The sequence below is a fragment of the Chiloscyllium punctatum genome, chromosome 24 (assembly GCF_047496795.1).
Source record: "Chiloscyllium punctatum isolate Juve2018m chromosome 24, sChiPun1.3, whole genome shotgun sequence".
NCBI classification, from domain to species: Eukaryota; Metazoa; Chordata; class Chondrichthyes; order Orectolobiformes; family Hemiscylliidae; genus Chiloscyllium; species Chiloscyllium punctatum.
Genome location: NC_092762.1, coordinates 12,555,583 through 12,574,397, shown reverse-complemented (window position 1 = coordinate 12,574,397; position 18,815 = coordinate 12,555,583). Strand labels below are relative to the sequence as shown.

Below are 18,815 nucleotides of genomic sequence, written 5' to 3'. Positions count from 1 at the left end.
TGGAAGGTGGGAACTGGGGTAAGGTAGGGGGAGGGGAAATGAGGAAACGGGTGAAGTCCAAATTGATACCATGGTGTTGAAGCGTCCCGAGGCAGATGATGAGGCTTTCTTCCTCCAGGCATCGGGTCGTGAGGCAGTGGCGATACAGGAGGCCAGGGACCTTCATGTCCTCGGCAGAGTGGGAGGAGGAGTTGAAATGTTTGGCCATGGGGCACTGGGGTTGATTCTTGCGGGTATTCTGGAGATATTCTCTGAAGTGTTGTGTGAGAACACATCTCCTGTCTCCAACTTAGAGGAGACCGCATCGGGAGGACTGTATACAAGAAATAGCATGTGTGGAAGTGCAGTAGAAACTTTGATGGATATGGAAGCCTCCTTTAGACCCTTGGACAGAGGTGAGGAGGTAGATGTGGGTGCAGGTTTTGCAATTCCTGCAGTGACAGGGAAATTTATATTTCCCTCAACACCCCTATCCACTTTTCACAAAGACTCTTTCCTCCACGACTACCTAGTCAAGTCCACACCCTCCAAAAACCCACCCTCCCCTCACAGCACCTTACCCTGCCACCACAGGAATTGCAAAACCTGCACCCACATCTTCCCTCTCACAAGGGCTTCCCTCTTCCAAGGCTCCAGTGAGCCTTCCACATCCATCAAATATCCGTGTGCACTTCCACACATGTCATTTATTGCATCTGTTGCTCGCCATGCGGTCTCCTCTACATTGGGGCCAACAGACACATTCTCGGAGAGCGCTTCAGAGAACATTTCCAGGGAACCCGCAAAATTCAACTCCAACGCCCCCTGACCAAACACATCAATTACCACGTCCCCGACTCTCCCAAGGACATGCAGTTCCTGGGTCTCCTCCACCGCCATTCCCTCACCACCAGACGCCAGATATTCCACTTCGGGACCCTCAACCCCAGGGCATCAACGTGGTCTTCACCAGTTTTCTCATCTCCCCACGGCCATCTTATCCGAGTTCCAAATTTCTAACGGCACCATCCTACTGACCTGTCCCACTTGTCTATTTTCCTTTCCACCTATCCACTCCACCCTCTTCTCCGACCTATCTCCTTTAACCCATCTCTATCCACCTCTTGCACTCTCAGCTAAATTCTTCCCAGACCCAGTCCTCCCGTTTATCGCTCCACCAACGAGGCTCCCAGCTTTATTCCTGATGAAGGGCGTTTGCCCGAAACGTTATTTTTTTCTGAAACTCGGATGCTGCCTGACCTGCTGTGCTTCTTCAGCACCACTCTAATCTTGATTCTGATTTCCAGCACCTGCAGTACGCACTTCCGTCCATCTGATTCCCCTGTCTATTGATCTTGAATAGGCCGTTGCTAAAGTTCCAGCATCGTTTCCCGGCTTTTATATTCCCACCTGCGGTCAAGAACATCGAGACCACTTGATCCCTTGTCCAATCACCTTCAAACATTCGTGAATGTCTACTCTAATTTCTCTTTTATTACTTTAAACCACTCAGTATTCACACTTTTCTCATTGTGAGTCCTCAAATTCATTCTCACCCACTTAACTGGATTGAATTCCCTTCAGCACATTTTCTTGCCAATTGTTTCCAATCTCCCTGCAGTCTATGCCTTTCTTCCTCATGGTTAAAGACATAACTAATTGTTACCTGATTTGCAAACTGCGAAATGATGGCCACGACAAATAAGTAAAAATCGTTGACCTGTATGAGAAAACAATAGAACTCATAGAAGCCATGGTTCATAAGCTTGCAGAGGACAGCAGAATTGGAGACTGTAAAGAAGGTGATCTAAGGTTCCAGAAGGATCTTAATCCATTGCGTCGTTGGGCTGAAAAATGTCACATGAAGTTCAATCAGGATAAATGGAAGGTATTGCATTTTGCTACATCAAATATTAGTAGTGCTTATACAATTAATGACCGGCATTGCATCGTGTTGTGGAACACGGAGGCCAGGAATGCAAGTACATAATTCTTTTTAATTTGCTTCATATATAGACAGAATAGTTTAAAAAAATGTCATCTTGCCTTCGTTGCTCTGTCCTTTGAGCGCAGGAGTTGGTACGTTATGTTGAAGTTGAATAGGACATTGGGTGATGCGTCTTCTGGAAAACTGTGTCCAGTTCTTATCTCCCAGTAATAGCAAGGAAATTATTCAGCTGGAGTTGGTTTAGAACAGGTATACAAGCGTATGGCGAGTGGGGAAGGTTTGTGTTATAACGAAAGGCTGGATAAACTGAGAATATTTTCACTCGATCACTGGAGTGTGAAAGGCGACCTGATAGAAATTTATAAATTATTGAGAGTTCGGCTGGAGTTAACTGTAACTGTCTTTTCTCCAAGGAGGGGGACTTCAACACGAGAGGGCAACTGTTTAAAGTGAAAAGAGGGATTTAAAATAAGACATGAGAGGCTTTTTTTTTAACAGAGGATGGTTTATGTGTGCAATTCACCTCCTGAGGCAGTGATGAATGAAAGTGCATTTACAATATTTACAGGATATTTGGATCGATAAATGAATTGGAAAGTATCAGTGGGATTAACAAAAGCTATTCATTCATGCCTAGTACATAATCTATTGCCCAGAGGGAAGTTCAGAATCAACCACGATATTATGGATCTGGAATCACATAGCAGCCAGACCAGATAGGTAAGGCAGTTTCCTTCCATATCAGGCATTAGTGAATCAGATCTACTGATTCAACATCATTATTAGACTCTAGGTATTTGTTTAAATAAAATTCCAGCATCTGCCATGCCAGGGTTTGAACCCGTGCCCACAGAATTATATCTGGACATTCATATTAACAATGCAGTAATAATATCACAAGGGCATTATTAACCCTCAGCAGTTACAAGTGCCATCAGATGCGACTCGTTCAGTTTGGCACTATGTTCAGTATGAGATTGTAGGAGTGAAAGGCCTGTTTTCATGCTGTGTGAGTCTATGACTTTGACGCTATGAAACTGGCAGCTGGTTGGGATTAACAGCAGCGTTGACAGTTCAATTGATCTCCTTCTGGGATATGTAATCTTGCTGGTAAATCTGGAGGTTCTTTTGCTCATTGAGCCCTTCCCATACACGGGACTGTTGAATATTCTGTCCCCAGTTTGACTGAGTAGATGAGTTTCCACTTCAGCAGGTAATTGAATCCCGCATTGCCCTGGTTTCTCTGTGATATCGGTGTCTTTGTATCTACCCAGGATGAACGATTGGTTGAAATCATGTCAACGCAGACCTAAGTCCCATTGTCCATGTTGTGAATGTGTTTTTATTCTTCCTGATACACCCACAGGGTGTGGATGTCGCTGGTCAGGGCAGCATTTGTTGTTCATCCTGATTCGCTGCTGCCTCGCTGCTCGAGAGACATGGATTCGATCCCAGTCTCGTGTGACTGTGTGCAGTTTGCACATTATCTCTTTGCTTGTGTGAGTTTCCTCCCACAGTCTGTAGGTGTGAAGGTTACTGGGATCAGTCATGGGAAATGAAGGGGAATGGAATAGGTATGGAGTGTGGGTCTGAGAGGATGTACTTCAGAGGGATAGTGTCGACTGCAAGGGCTGAATGGCCTGCTTTCCCACACGGATTTCATTCTCGGATTAAGTGTCAGGTCCTGGAGACACAAGTAGGCAGGATTGGGTAAAGATGGTAGCATCCCCTGTATAAGCGACATGTATGAATGGGATTGCAGGAAATTAAAGGCATGTTCTCTGTTCCTGAGATCAGGCTTTCATTCCAGGTTTTATTCAACGAACTTTAACATTACCAGTTCCATGTGTGAGTCCCTAAGAATGACTAGTTTATTATATAACCACAACACTACCTTCTCCAGGTTGCAGTATTTATTTGGAACAAGAAGCTGATTCTGAGCTGATGCGAACAAATGCAGATGCCAATGTCAAAACCAATGATCCAAATACGAAAATGAAATTTCAAACCTTGCCACCCCAAAGTTAAACTCTCCACACACTTTAGATGCGCCAATCGGCTGTCTCAGCAACAGGTACTGTTTATGCTCATAATATTATAAATGGTGGCAAGTATTCCCTTCCGCCCCGCTTTTGACCAGAAGCTGTCCCAACCTTGGAAATACATGCGCCTCTCTCCTTTCATTCCATCCCAGTTTCCAATTGGATCTTCGTGCATGCTTCACACAGTTTCTCTGATTCCGGGTTTGGAACTGGAATGATGTGCGATTGCATGCAGCAATTGGTCCTGCCTTGTTTGGGTAAAGTGATGAAGTAGCCGATATTCAAATATAATGCTTTTGAAGCATACGTTTCAACAATATTCTGCACTCTGCCAAGAGGTTGGAGAGTTTCGTTAATCCCATTCTCCTGTACTCTCATTCATGGATTCTCCACAGTCTCTGGGGTCGCTAAAGTTAAAGATTCGGTTCATTCTGCGTTCCCACATGCCTGTCGCTAAGTCCTGATGTTGTACATTCTTCCTGACATTTCCTCTGCTACCATACTGGTTGCAGTTTATAAGTGTAGTCTGTGGAATGCTATAACCGTTTTGTAGTTCGCATTCAGCATTGTGATTCCAGCGACCTCAGCTCGAATCCACAGCATGGCGGTCAGTTCTCTCAAAGTTTTACTTTTGGTGTAACATGGTCAGAAATTAATCGTTTTTACAAGACAATATTCTCCGAGGTGATGATCTGTTTTCCATCGAATTTTGCTCTCTGATATTTCTGCGTTTCATGTATCAGGATTTAAACCCAAAAGTTCTCGAAGATGTCTCTCCCTCGCACTCTCCCAAACTCTCTTTTCCATCCCTCATCCCATTTGACTGAGGCATTGCACAATCTAACATACACTTTCACGTTGATACCATCCAGTCTGTGCCGTTGCTCTCACTGTTGCCCCAATCTCTTCATTGGCACCTTCAAATCATTTGATCCGTTTGGATACCTTGGCTGTGAGATCAATTCTCTTTTAGCAGCTTTTACTGAGATGGACAAGATATTATTGGAGTGTGAGGCTCAATAAAAGAGCATAAGGAATAATTGGGGAAAAGAGACTCTATTGGAAAAGATCCCCCATGAGGGCTTTCTGCGATAGCCTAGTGGTATTATAGCTGGATTGTTAACAGAGCAAAGCCAGGTAATATTCTGGGCACAAGGGTTGGATTCTCACCACACCACGATGATGATAGTATGTGAATGCAATAAATGCCTAGAATTAAGAATACGTTGTCTGAAAAACCCATGTGTTTCACTGACGTCCTTGAGGGAAGGAAACTACCGTCCTTATCTGGTCTGGCGTCCACGTGACTCCAAACCGGAAGGCAATAAGTGCTGCAGAGCTACCCCCGATGCTGTTACAGAATAGAAATATGTTCATTCGGCTCAGTGCTAGAATTGCCCAGGGATGAGATCGCACTGGGAACGTTGCAGGAGAGATTCACTCGGATAGTGTCGTAAACGAAATTGTACATTGAAAAATACCTTGATTGTTTGCTCAGTCTCCGATCTGTTCGAATGACCATGTGAGCTTCACTTCTTTCATATGTAAAGTGCAAAACTTTTTTATTTTAAAGTTTCATTCTCAGGTGAAGTTTAACAACTGGTGTCTGCCCCCATGTGCTGCTGTCTGTCTCATAATGTTTAGAATGATTCTAATTTATAAAAATGTGTTACCAGAGACTTACATGGATTCATGCAGTTTTTGAGCAAAGTACAATGTAACTGTGCAAGTACAAATTCACCCCACAGACGTATGTGTGTGTGTGTGTGTGTGTGTGCGTGTGTGTGTGTGTGTGTGTGAGTGTGCGTACACACGCGCGTGCGCACTCGTGTGTAGGAGGGTCTCTGTTTGTAGATAGGGCAATGGGATCACCTGTACTGTGACATGAACCCAATGACCATGGGTACCGAATTCAGCTATCAGTCTCTGCGGGGGCACTTTTAGCTGCTGCCTGTTCCGAAGACCGACTTAGAGGATTGTCACCCAAAGATCCGAGGTCGAATGTCCTGGATCACTGAAGTGTTCTCCAACTGGGAAGGGGCACACCTGTCTGTTGATTGATGTGCAGCGCCCATTCCGTTGTCGTAGCCTCTGCTCAGCTTCACCAATATACCATGTCTTAAATCATTCTTGCCTGCAGCGTGTTGTTTTTTTTTTAGATTAGCGTCAGTCTAAACATTATGGCATAGACGCAGCACACCCGGACTAACACCTTCAACATATTACCTGTACTGACACTAATTGGTAAAGCCCACCTGAGAATGTAACTGTTAAAAGAAAGTTTTTCGATTTACATGAGAAAGAAATGAACCTTACATAGTCATTATAACAGATGGAAGACTTAACAAGCAATCAAGGTATTTTTCCAATGTATAATTTCAGTGACATTACACTGTAACCTTTCGCTATAAATTCTGTACCTTACCGCTGTGTACTCCACAGCCACCTGATGAAGGAGCAGCTCTCCAAATGCTGTTGCTTCCATTAAACCTGTTGGACTATAACCTGGTGATGTGCGATTTTTCACTTCGTATGAGAATGCGGATCCCACCATTAAAATAGAGACGAAGAAGCATTTATTCTCTCAGACAGTTCTGGATCAGTGGACTTTCTTGTAGCAGACTGTTGAGGAAGTGTCATTAGGTGTAATGAGGTTGAGATCGGCAGATCTTCAAACAGCAAAGACATCAAGCGTTATGGTGAAAGGCAAGAAAGTGCAGTTCAAGGTTGTCAGATCAGATATGAAACCATTCAATAGCGGAGGAGGCTTGATGGTCTGAATGGTGTCTGTCTGTTCCTAAAATTGTTGGCCTTAATATGAAGCTGCAAAACCGACCTGAGAAAAATGTGCCAAATTTAAAAAAGGCGTGGTCCCCCGGAGCACTGAGCCGAGGTGAAATGTACAAAGAAATACACACAAAGGGCAGACAATATTGGGTAATTGATCCGTAGTGATCAGTATACCAATGTAAACAGGAAAGCCGATAGTCAGTATCTACATTGAACCTGGCTCCACGAGGCATGTCGTTAACACTCACAAACCACTATTCCCCTTCCGTTTTCCTGACGACCCCTCCGTTCTTGTTTTAAACTGATTGAACGTCAGGCAATTGCAGATGACGTTGCTGATGTGGATATGCAGCATATAGAAAATTAGAGCGCAGTACAGGCCCTTCGGCCCTCGATGTTGCGCAGCCCTGTCATACTAATCTGAAGCCCATCCCATCTACACTATTCCATATACTTCCGTATGCCTCTCCAATGATGACTTAAATGCACTTAATCTTGCCGAATCTACCACCGTTACAGGCAAAGCATTCCATGCCCTAACTGCTCTCTGAGTAAAGAAACTACCTCTGATATCTGTCTTATACCTTTTTCCCCTCACTTTAAAGTTGTGAATCTCGTGTTTGCCATCCCCAAACTTGGGAAAAAGACTCTCCCTGTCCACCCTATCTAAACCTCTGATTATCTTGTATGTCTCTATTAAATCACCTTTCAGTCTTCTCTCAAACGAGGACAGCCTCAAGGCCCTCAGTCTTTCCTCGTAATACGTTCCTTCCATAACAGGCAACATGCTAGAAAATTCCCTCTGCAGCCTTTCCAAAGCATCAACATTCTTCTTATAATGCGGTGACCAGAACTGTTGACAATACTTTAAATGTGGCCATACCAGATCTTTGTACAGCTGCAGCATAACCTTCTGATTCCAGAACTCAATCCCTTTATTAATAAAGGCCAAAACACTGTTTTCCTTCTTAACAACCCTGTCAATCTGGGTGGCAACTTTCAGGGATCTGTGTACATGGGCACCGAGATCTCTCTGCTCATCTGCACTCCCAAGAATCTTACCATTAGCCCAGAACTTTGCATTCCGATTACTCCATCCAAAGTATATCACCTCACACTTGTCCACATTAAACTCCATTTGCCACCACTCAGCCCAGCTCTGCAGCCTATCTATGTCTCTCTGCAACCTACTACATCCGTCGTCACTGTCCACAACTCCACCGACCGTAATGTTGTCCGCAAATTTACTAACCCACCCTTCTAAGCCCTCAACCAGGTCATTTATAAAAATGAAGAATAGCCCTGGACCCCACATCGACCCTTGCAGAATGCCGCTAGTAACTGGACACCAAGATGAACATATTGCATCAACAACAACACTCTGTTTTCTTTCAGCAAGCCATTACTGATCCAACCTGCGATGTCTCCCACAATTCCATTCCTCCGCATTTTGTATAATAGCCTACTGTGGGGAACCTTATCGAAAACCTTGCTGAAATCCATGTACAGCACATCAACCTGCTTACTGTCATCCAGCTGCTTGGTCACTTTGTCAAAAAACTCATAAGATTCGTTAGGCACGACCTACCCTTTACAAAACCGTGCTGACTGTCCCTGATCAGATTATTCTTTTCTAGATGATTATAAATCCTATCTCTTATAACCTTTTCCAACGCTTTACCCACAACTGAAGTGAGACTCACTGGTCCTTAATTACCAGGGTTGTCTCCACTACCCTTCTTGACAAGGGAACCACATTTGCTATCCTCCAGTCCTCAGGTACTATTCCTGTAGACAATGATGATTTCTAGATCAATAGCACAGGCTCGGCGATCTCTTCCTTTGCTTCCCAGAGGATCCTAGGATAGATACCATCCGGCCCAGACGACTTGTCTATTTTCACACTCTGCAGTATTTCTAATACCTCTTCCTTGCGAAACTCAATCTCTAAGAGTCTAGATGCAAGTATCTCTGTATCTTTCTCGCAAACATTTTCATTTTCTATAGTGAACACTGTCGACAAATATTTATTGAGTGTTTCCCATGTCTCCTCTGACTCCACACACAAGTTCCCACTATTATTCTTGATTGGCCCTAATTTAACTCTCGTCATTCTTTTATTCCTGACATACCTATGGAAAGCCTTAGGGTTAACCCTGATCCTATCCGCCAACAACTTCTAATTTCTCCTCCTGGCTCTCATATCTCCTCCTGGCTCTTCTGAACTCTCTTATTAGTTCATGCAGGGAAACGATTCTCTCTGCCGCACATCATTCTACTTCGAAATATCAAGCAGTATTTCATATTGATTACTGTAAACGTTAACCTTTAACAAGCCATGACAGTGAAATCACTGAATCCTCATCACTATACGACCAGGGAAGATTTCTGTTAACATCACCCTGGACACCATGAGATTCGCCATTCTATTCTCCCATCCTTCTGTGCGTGATCTCCTCGGCCCTATTCCGGTCTTGTTGGTTGGTTAACAATACTGAGGCTATCCAATCATCTTTGCATTTCAGTTTCTAAAGGATGAGACCTTCTCTCTGAGCTGGCAATGTGCTTTCTCAGTGGTGATAAAACTGTCCTTGTAAACTAGAAAAGTGCTTGAAATAGGCCATTCCTGTTTTTTATTCCAAGAACTTGAGGCAAACCGTTTGGCAGGACAGGAAATAGTGGGCGTGAGCAGTGATCAAGTTTGGCAGCAAGAACGAGGTGAGTTAGTATAAACTACAGAGTAATGGGGAAACAATGTGCAAGGAACACTGGGACGGGAGGGGCTGAATGCTTCCTTTCTTTGCTGTAACCAGACATTGGTGTTGAACTCTGAAATGGGACAACATCAGACAAGTCGGTGAAATCTTACTTTCTCCTTGTTTTCTACCGAGGCCTGTGTCACACTTGGGGAAATGTGTCTGCGTGCTTCAGTCTATGGGTAAAAATGGGGTTCCGTTCCCATTTCAAACTTTAATCCCATTTATTGTGTTTTACGAGATTAAAACGTTCCAGAGAAATTAGCATTCAGGTGAAACGTCAGAGTTCACAAGGTGACAGACCAAGTGCTGGGAAATGAGATGAAGGGACCCATTTCTGTGCTGTAAATACTCGATAATTAAATCATTTTTGAGGGGAAACATATCTGCAGTGACATAATTCCAAAAAATGTGTTATGAAGAAACGGTGCAACGGCTCCTGCCCTCATCCCTGGTGGTCTAGTGGTTAGTATTCAGCGCTTTAACTGAGTGGCCTGGGTTTCATTACCGTTCAGGAAATCAGGACTTCTTGTTCCTGATGCACAGAGCACAGCTCTACCAGGAATCTGTTTCATGCCTTAGATCAGTCAATACCCCAGCTCATCAAAGAAGGGAAAAGTGCCTTCCCTCTCTCTGCACAGTCAGACAGTTAATCCTTCATTCTCCTCTGATTCCACTTCCCAAAGAGTTTCAAAATATTGTCAAAACTGAGTCTCAGCCATTTCCTTTCTGTCTTTTAATACATAGGAGCTGCAGGGATTGAATGTGTTGGTTTCTGAAAACGAAATATACCTATGTGCAATGTATTGGGCGATTCCAGGATTGCCTTCTCTGACAACGGTGGGACATGACTGATGTTGTCTATGATATGGAAGAGCCAGTGTTTGAGTTGAGTAGACAAAGTTAAAAATTACACAATATCAGGGCAGAGTCCAACAGGTTTATTTGGAAGCACTAGCTTTCGGAGAGCCGCTCCTTCATCAGGTGGGTGTTTTTCTGCCAAAACTTGGTGTGTGTGTCAATATGCATGATCTTTTGGAAGATCATCTGGACTTTATCCAACCGTGGTGTCGACGGTACCCATGACTTGGAGGTGTTGGTGTTGGACTGGGGTAGATAAATTTAATAATCACACAAAGCCATGTAAGATTACAACAGTTGACAAACACCTGATGAAGAAGCAGTGCATGGAACACTGGTGCTTCCAAATACATCTGTTCAATACAATCTGGTGCTGTGTGATTTTTACTCTGACAGCTCTTAGTAATTTTTAACTGATCGAAGGCAGTGAAAGAATTTTCGTTCGTGGAGACGAAAATTTCAAATATTACCCACCTCAGCATAACAAAAATGAGAAGGTTGGATGTGTGATGAATCTCCACAATGCGCTTGTGCAAAGTAAAAGTTGAAGTTACAACCGCCTGATCCATAGCCAGCTTTTCGAATGGTTGTACCACTGGCCAGATGCACAGCTGAGATTTTACACGCTGCAGAGCTGTGGTGTTAACAAGGACATGAGCAATAGCAGGAACAGTCACAAGGTGAACAAAGAACCAAGATAATCACCATCATTGATTCACTTCAAATTATCCTCAAAAAAAACGACCATTCACAATCTGATCAGCCAATCACTGACGTCACTGCTGATCTTGGAAATTGCAACTGACTTTGCGGCGCTTTCACCATAATTTGAGGTAAACTCCAGCCTAATCATAACATCGCATATTCCCATTAATTTTCATCTTTAGAAACCGTGAATGACCTGTCCGAAATTGCAGGAAATGAGTGAAAACGTCCTTCCGGTGATGTAATCAAGTCCAGAGTCAGCCACAAAAGAAAAGACAAAGACATGAAGCATCACTCCCATTTCTCTCTGTACCAATGCGTTTTCCTGAGTTGAATATTTTCAGGACTTGTCTTTACTATCTAAAGAATTAATTATTTTTCCGGGAAAGATTCTTCATAAATCAATTAACATCTGAGGTGTTGAAACATATTTTACTTTAGATTAAAATAGTTGAATACCTTTTCCCAAAGCCTAATGTCCCAATCCTCCCTCCTCTTCCATGTAAATACAAGCTGTTCCAGGTGATGTTGGAGCTCCCAACCTGACGTTCCAATGCTCCTTGCTGCTCCATGTCAATAGAAGCGGCTCTACTTGAAGTTGGAGCTCCCAGTCTGATGTCCCAATGCTCCCTGCTCCATGTCAGTAGAAGTGGTGCAGTTCAGGTTAGACCCTACCACTCTGATGTCCCAATGCTCCCTGCTGCTACATGTCATTAAAAGCTGATCCAGGTGAGAGTGGAGCTCCCAGTCTGATGTCTCAATGTTCCCTCCTCCATATCAATATAAGCAGTCCAGTTGAGGTTGGATCTACCACTCTGATGTCCCAATGCTCCCTGCTGCTACATGTCATTAAAAGCTGATCCAAGTGAGAGTGGAGCTCCCAGATGGATCTCGCAAAGCTTCCTGCTCCATGCCAACTGAAGCTGCTCCAAATGAGATTCGATCTTGCATTCGGATGTCCCAATGCTCCCTACTGCTCGATGTCAATAGAAGCTGCTCCAGGTGTGTTTGGAACTCCCAGACTGATGTCACAATGCTCCCTGGTCCACGTCAAAAGAGGCTGCTCCAGATGAAGTGGGAACTCCAATCCCTGGCACCTCACATACTTCTGTACCATCATAGAAATACTGCCCACTGAACATTTCTACCACTGGAGCCATTGGTGGAATATCCACATCATGAGAACCTAATATTATTTTTAGTCACCACCGAATCATTATTTCTAAAAGTCATTCTTCCTTAAACCTTATTTAGCATGTGCATACTGCAGTCAATCCGAAGTAAGAAAATGGTGCTAATTGATGTATGCTTAATAAAAATTACATCCTATTTTTCATGTTGAGTAACTGCGCGTTAGCAAGGACAATGTTTATATTGAAATCACACTTTTATTCCAGGTGAGAGAATGTGGTTTGCATTATTTAAAATGAACTTGTTCACTGTGTAAAATGATCAAATAGATCTCAATTTCAAAACAACATTGGAAACGTTGTCATGCATCTTGAAATGTGATGTCTTCTTCTTTCAACCAGACGGGTATTATAACGAAAAGTCTATTAATGATATCCGTATAAAGACAATTTAAATCGCAAGGGTTGTGAAGGTTTGTAGCTCAGGTTGAGGTTTAGGGTGTAGGTTTTCTCGCTGAGCTGTAGGTTTGATATCCAGACGTTACATTACCTGGCGAGGTAACATCATCAGTGGCGACCTCCAAGTGAAGCTGTTGTCTCTTGCTTTCTATTTATATCTTTCTCCTGGAAGGGGTTCCTGGGGTTTGTGGTGATGTCATTTCCTGTTCGTTTTCTGCGGGGTCGATAATGGCATTTAGATCTATGTGTTTGTTTATGGCATTGTGGTTGGAGTGCCATCCCTTTTGGAATTCTCTGGCATGTCTTTGCTTAGACTGTCCCAGGATCAATGTGTTGCCCAAGTCGAACCAGACTACCAAAAATCCATAAACTAGGAGCCCCGCTCAGACCCATAGTCTGATTACCCGGAACACGAACATACAGACTGGCCAAAGAACTACACGCAAGTCTGAAATACCTCAAAGAAGAGTCACAGCACTCCATCCACTCCACCCAGGAATTCCTAAAAATCATCAAAAACACCAAAGTGGAGGAAGAGGAAGCAATGATCTCATTCGACATAACAGCACTGTTCACCTTCATCAACATCGACCTGGCAAAGGAAACACTTACCACACTTTTAGCAGAGACCATCACAGACGCACCAACAACCATCAATCACATTACCATCGAAAACATCATGAAGTTAGTGGATTGTGCCTCATCACCCACTTCACATTCAACAACAGAGTCTACAAACAAACCAACGGCACACCCATGGAATATCCGCTATCAGGATTCATAGCAGAAGCGGTAATGCAATGACTAGAACAAACAGCCCTACCAACAATCAAACCAAAAATCTGGGTCCGCTACATAGATGACACCTTTGTCATCACAAAATGAAACAAGATAGTAAAGACATTTTACATCATCAACAACACCCTCACAGGCATAAAGTTCACCAAGGAGGAAGAAACCGACAACAAACTCGCATTTCTGAACGTCACAGTAGAACGAAAGGACAATGGAGAACTACAAACCTGCGTATACAGAAAACCGACAAACACTGAGCAAATACTTAACTATATCAGCAACCATCCCAGCACACACAAACGAAGCTGTATAAGAACACTATTCCAACGAGCCACCATACACTGCAGCACAGACGAACTTCTGAAAACACAGGTGAACCACCTATACAAAGTATTCGAGAAGAACAGATACTCAAAAAATACAGTGCGCAGATTCCTCCAGAACAAACCACGACAAGCAGACCAAACACAGCCAGAAACCCTAACCACCTTACCATACATCAAAGAAGTTTCAGAAATGACAGCCAGACTACTAAGACCCCTCGGAATCTCAGTAGCACACAAACCGACCAAGACTCTCAAACAAAAACGAACAAACTTAAAAGACCCAGTACAACCCATGGACAAAAACAACGTCATCCACAAAATTCCATGCAAGGACTGCCACAAACACTACGTAAGACAACAGGAAGAAAGTTAGCCACCAGGATATACGAACACCAGCTCGCCACAAAAAGACACGGCCTTCTCTCCCTCGTTGCCCGACACACGGACTAAAAATACCAGCATTTCGACTGGGACAACACATCTATCCTGGGACAGTCTACGCAAAGACACCCCATAGAATTCCTAGAGGCCTGGCACTCCAACCACAATGCCATAAATAAATACATAGATCAACGTGTCATCTCTCAACCCCTCAGAAGACGAACAGGAAATGACATCACCACAAACCCCAGGAACCAAGATATAAATAGAAAGCAGGAGACGACAGCTTCACTTCACTTGGAGGTCGCCACTAATGTTGATGTTACCAAGCCAAGTAATGAAACGTCTGAATATCAAAGCTACAGCTCAGCGAGCAAACCTACACCCTACATTTTAAATCATTTTTCATGTTTATGTTGCATAAATCTGCGGTTATTGATCCACAGTTTAGTTTCACTCCCTACAGGTAACATGCTGATTTCTCCAGTTGTTCATGGTTCAATGTGATGCATCCAGTGTGTGCATAACGAGAGAGCTTGTTTCCCACATCTTGTGTTTATCTGTGCCTTATTTCCAGCATTCATCAATGGCGAGAGCAAGGGGCGAGGGCGAGACCAATGTGTAAGTCCTTCCGTGCCCATGCACGGCACCCACATTGGCAATTCTCCACTGTGCATATACAGCCAGTTCTCAGTGCCCCTAAACCCACGCCCTGCCCCTTTTGGAATATCTCCATTATTTTGTGCTGTCTCGCTGTGCTCTTCTCACCAGGAGGCATTACTTCTACTCAACGTCCTTCATATTTCATCTGAGAAAACATTCATTAAGAATCCCTTTGCATCAACATGCACTTCGCAGCTCTCGTTTTTTGATTTTCCTGGATGTCTTTCATGCGAAAAAACGTTCACAGCACTGACTTGAAAAAGAAAATCGCGTTTCTTTTCATTATCCCAAAGCAACCCCCATTTCAATGCAGTTTATTTAGAAGGCACAAACTACTCTTTGAGATTTTGTAATCACGTCAATGCATATAAACTGACAACTGTAGTCCCAGTTTCAATCATCCGAAAACAGCACCATTGATGATAGCGACGAGAGTGGGATTCGAACCCACGCGTGCAGAACACAATGGATTAGCAGTCCATCGCCTTAACCTCTCGGCCACCTCATCACAGAAAGGGGGTAGGCTATGACCTTATCAATAATTGAATTGCATAAATTATGCAGAGCAGCAGATATTTCTCCCTGGTGTTGGTGAAATGGGAAATAACACAGTACGGTTCCAAGATGATGGTCTGACCCCTCGGTTGTGGGGCAAGTGCACTCCCACTGTCACACTATGCACACAGTGATCTGAACAAAAATGAGGAAATGAAAATGTATTCTGTGACGATTTGAAGTCAACGGAATGAAGAACCCGAGACAGCAGGAGGTGTTCTTTCAATAAAGAGTTGGACAGAGCTCTTAAGGATAATGGAATCAAGGGTTATGGGGATAAGGCAGGAAAGGAATACAGATTGAGGATGTTCAGCCATGATCATAATGAATGGTGGTGCTGGCTCGAAGGGCAGAATGGCCTACTCCTGCACCTGCTGTCTATTGTATATTAAACTGCCTGTCCAGACTGGAGGAGAGTGCATAGTGCTCAATGTCATTATTCGGAAGACCTAATTTCAGCTCAGATGTTTTTGACACGCACTTGTGTACAGAACACACAATTTCAAAATCCAAAATATGGCTAAACTGACAATTGAACTCAACAATGCAAAAACCTTGATCTGTATCATTTTCCTGGGTCGTGTGATACCAAGTCACTGTATGATCACAGCAACACAGTGAGCAAGTGTCAGAAGGAAAATGAGTGCAGTGCCAGAGCGCATGCTGGGAGCAGCACGTGACACAAGGGGAAGTGCATTTCCCACAACAGGAACACTTCCCAAACAGCGGAATGCGAGGGAAGAATTCAGAGGGCGTTAACACTTTGAAAATTGATGCCAGAGACACAATGGAAATCTGTCATTGAGTCCGTTCAAGACGAAGATTTTAAGATTTCTACTTTTGCAAAACAAATTAAAAAGCTCATGAGTTAGTGAAGGCAAAAGATGGAATTGTACGTTTCATCAATCGACATCTTTACAATGCGTACCACACCACTTTCCTCACTCGGGGACAGAACCACTGGTGAAGATGATCATATAATCCCCGTTACTAGCCATGGAATCAGAGAAACTCGGTTTCCCAAACGTTCAGGTAAAACCAGGAATGTGGAGGTAAGCATTAATGTGTTGCTCCTGTGCTGCAGGTGACCAGTACACGGTATCTCTGTTCCAGTATAGTGGGCTGTGCTGTGCCGAAGTTTGAATTTTGAGCCTCACATGGAGCAGCTTCAATTTGTCGTCGTGTTGAGGAGTACGGACAGAAGGTGATATTGAGCAAAGCTAAGTTTATGGGAAAATACCCGTGTTTGTGGATTGAGAAACAACCTTTTCTGGATAATGACTCATTGATCAACAAACATACTGGAAGTATCTAAAACGTGAAGAAACATGTGTGGAGAGAGAGCCAAAGGTGATTTATCAGCAGATGGATAACGTTTCTCATGTGCACTGCGTTAAATTCCGGGATAATAGATGTTGAACTGGTTTCATGTTACACAGTTTGTTGTAAACTCACAAAGGTTATTGCAATAATAAAAAAAAATCACATAAGACCGTTTGAATATTGTATTGAACTGAACTTTGGTCTGAGCATATTTTATCTTCAGTGGCATGCTGCAGAGAAGTACAGAGGGTGAACAATACAAAAGGACAGAGTCTTCTTGGTGGATTTCTTGGGTGGAGTTAAGAATGTACGAAATATAAATAACATCATGTGAATGTGGTCAAGTCTTTAAAGTAGGTGTTGCGTCTCCAAGTGACGATTCAATTTCTACTCATTAGGATATCACTTCTGTCTGCCATTATTTTACGACATCAGCTCCATTTACAGAGGTTCACCTTGTATACGACGCCACAACTTACCAATCCATGAACTTGTTACACTGAGTCTTATTCAGTTGTACGGGTTCATGAAATGTCTTTGTGTCTGAAGTCAACAAATTCGAAATTGTTACGCAACCACACTGACTTTCACTCAATGGTAAATTCTCTCCTTGTACGTTTGTTCGTTTATCTTTTAAAACACTGTGAAATCAGCTTCTACGTTTTATTTTTGGAAAGTCGTTCACGATTTAAATAACTCTATTGAGTGGAAGATACTCTCATCCAAACTTTTCTTAATCATTCACTAATGGTTTTCAAGCTCTAACGAAACTTATTGATTGGCTGGAAAGAGGAAATTTACTCATTCAAACCTCGCGTTATTTGAAACTCTCATTTGTTTACATCAAACTTGCGTGTTTCTGCTCCAGCATTTCCAAATCTCGTGAATAAACCCCTTCATTCTTTCTCTCATCCCGTTTGTATCCTTTCCGATATTTTTATGTCTCAGTAAACAACGTCACTTGGCTTTCTAATATCTTGCTATCCAGGAAACAGCGTCTGTGCTCTTTCTAACTTCTTCACATGATTTTGGTGGAGAATGAGGACAAGGATTACACACAATGTTCCCACTGAGTGTGATCAAACGATTTTATCGTTACACTATGAAATTTTTGCTTTTTAAATATGACGCCTCTATTTATAAACTCCAATAAGGTAAATTACTATATATCCAGTTCATGAACATCGTCTCCATGGAGACGAAAATTATCGATCACTTCCTTTATTCTTCCACGAAATGTCTGAAAGGTTTGTAAGACCAACATATCTAAATCCCCGTTTCCGGAGTCAGTCTCAGCGATTTCTAAAAGGTGACTGATGTTCAAATACTTCAGAGTGTGTCTCCCGTCATTCCAGTGCAGACTGGTTCTGGTCAGGAAATGCCATCACCAAAGGCCATCGTGGATCTGAAATCAACAGTTTTCACATCGTAATGGTCGTAGCTATTGTGTATCGTATGTCCATGTTCTTGTTCAATTTGTTCATCATTTCATGGGTCCCTGTATTGAATTCTACTGAATGCTAAATTTGTGAATGGAGACATTCCCTTCACCACTCATTCGAAACTCCCTGGAACATTGAAAGATTCTACTCATACGCTTCCAGAGGACAGTCCTGCCATTACTGGGATGAATCAGTGAACATTCCCCACATATCCTCGAAGGCAAGGATTTCCTTTTCCATTTTAGGAGATCATAACAGCACTGAACCCCATGTGTGCGTTCATTATAACCAACACAGTTGCAGCAAGACTTGAAAACGAAGATTTTGCAATCTGCTTGCATTGGTTGTCCCAAATGTTAGAAACGAAAATCGCTTCTTAATAATCGCTCTAGACAAATTCAGGAAAGCAAAGGTTTATTTACAAGTCTGCAGAGTTGGGCACCCTTCTGAGAAAAAGGCGCGCCGAGGCTTACAAAGTTTCTCATTCTATACAGCACAAGTCCCTCCCCTCCTTGGCTCTAACGAGCCACGAGGTTCACATTCTTAAACCGTCATTATTCTCCATTTTGCACCCTTATCACAAAGTCTGCAACAAATGTCTCCAGAGTTGTTGTTTTTTTAACCCTGTAGTCTTATCAGTCAAAGACTTATTCTTCTCTG

General features: G+C 43.0%; 1 non-coding gene across 1 annotated transcript; it reads right to left on the bottom strand.

Moving 5' to 3' along the window:
- Positions 1-15,261: 15,261 nt before the first annotated feature.
- Positions 15,262-15,343, bottom strand: trnas-gcu (transfer RNA serine (anticodon GCU)). Its single transcript has one exon. It is a non-coding gene; the product is annotated as a tRNA-Ser (tRNA).
- Positions 15,344-18,815: the final 3,472 nt, after the last annotated feature.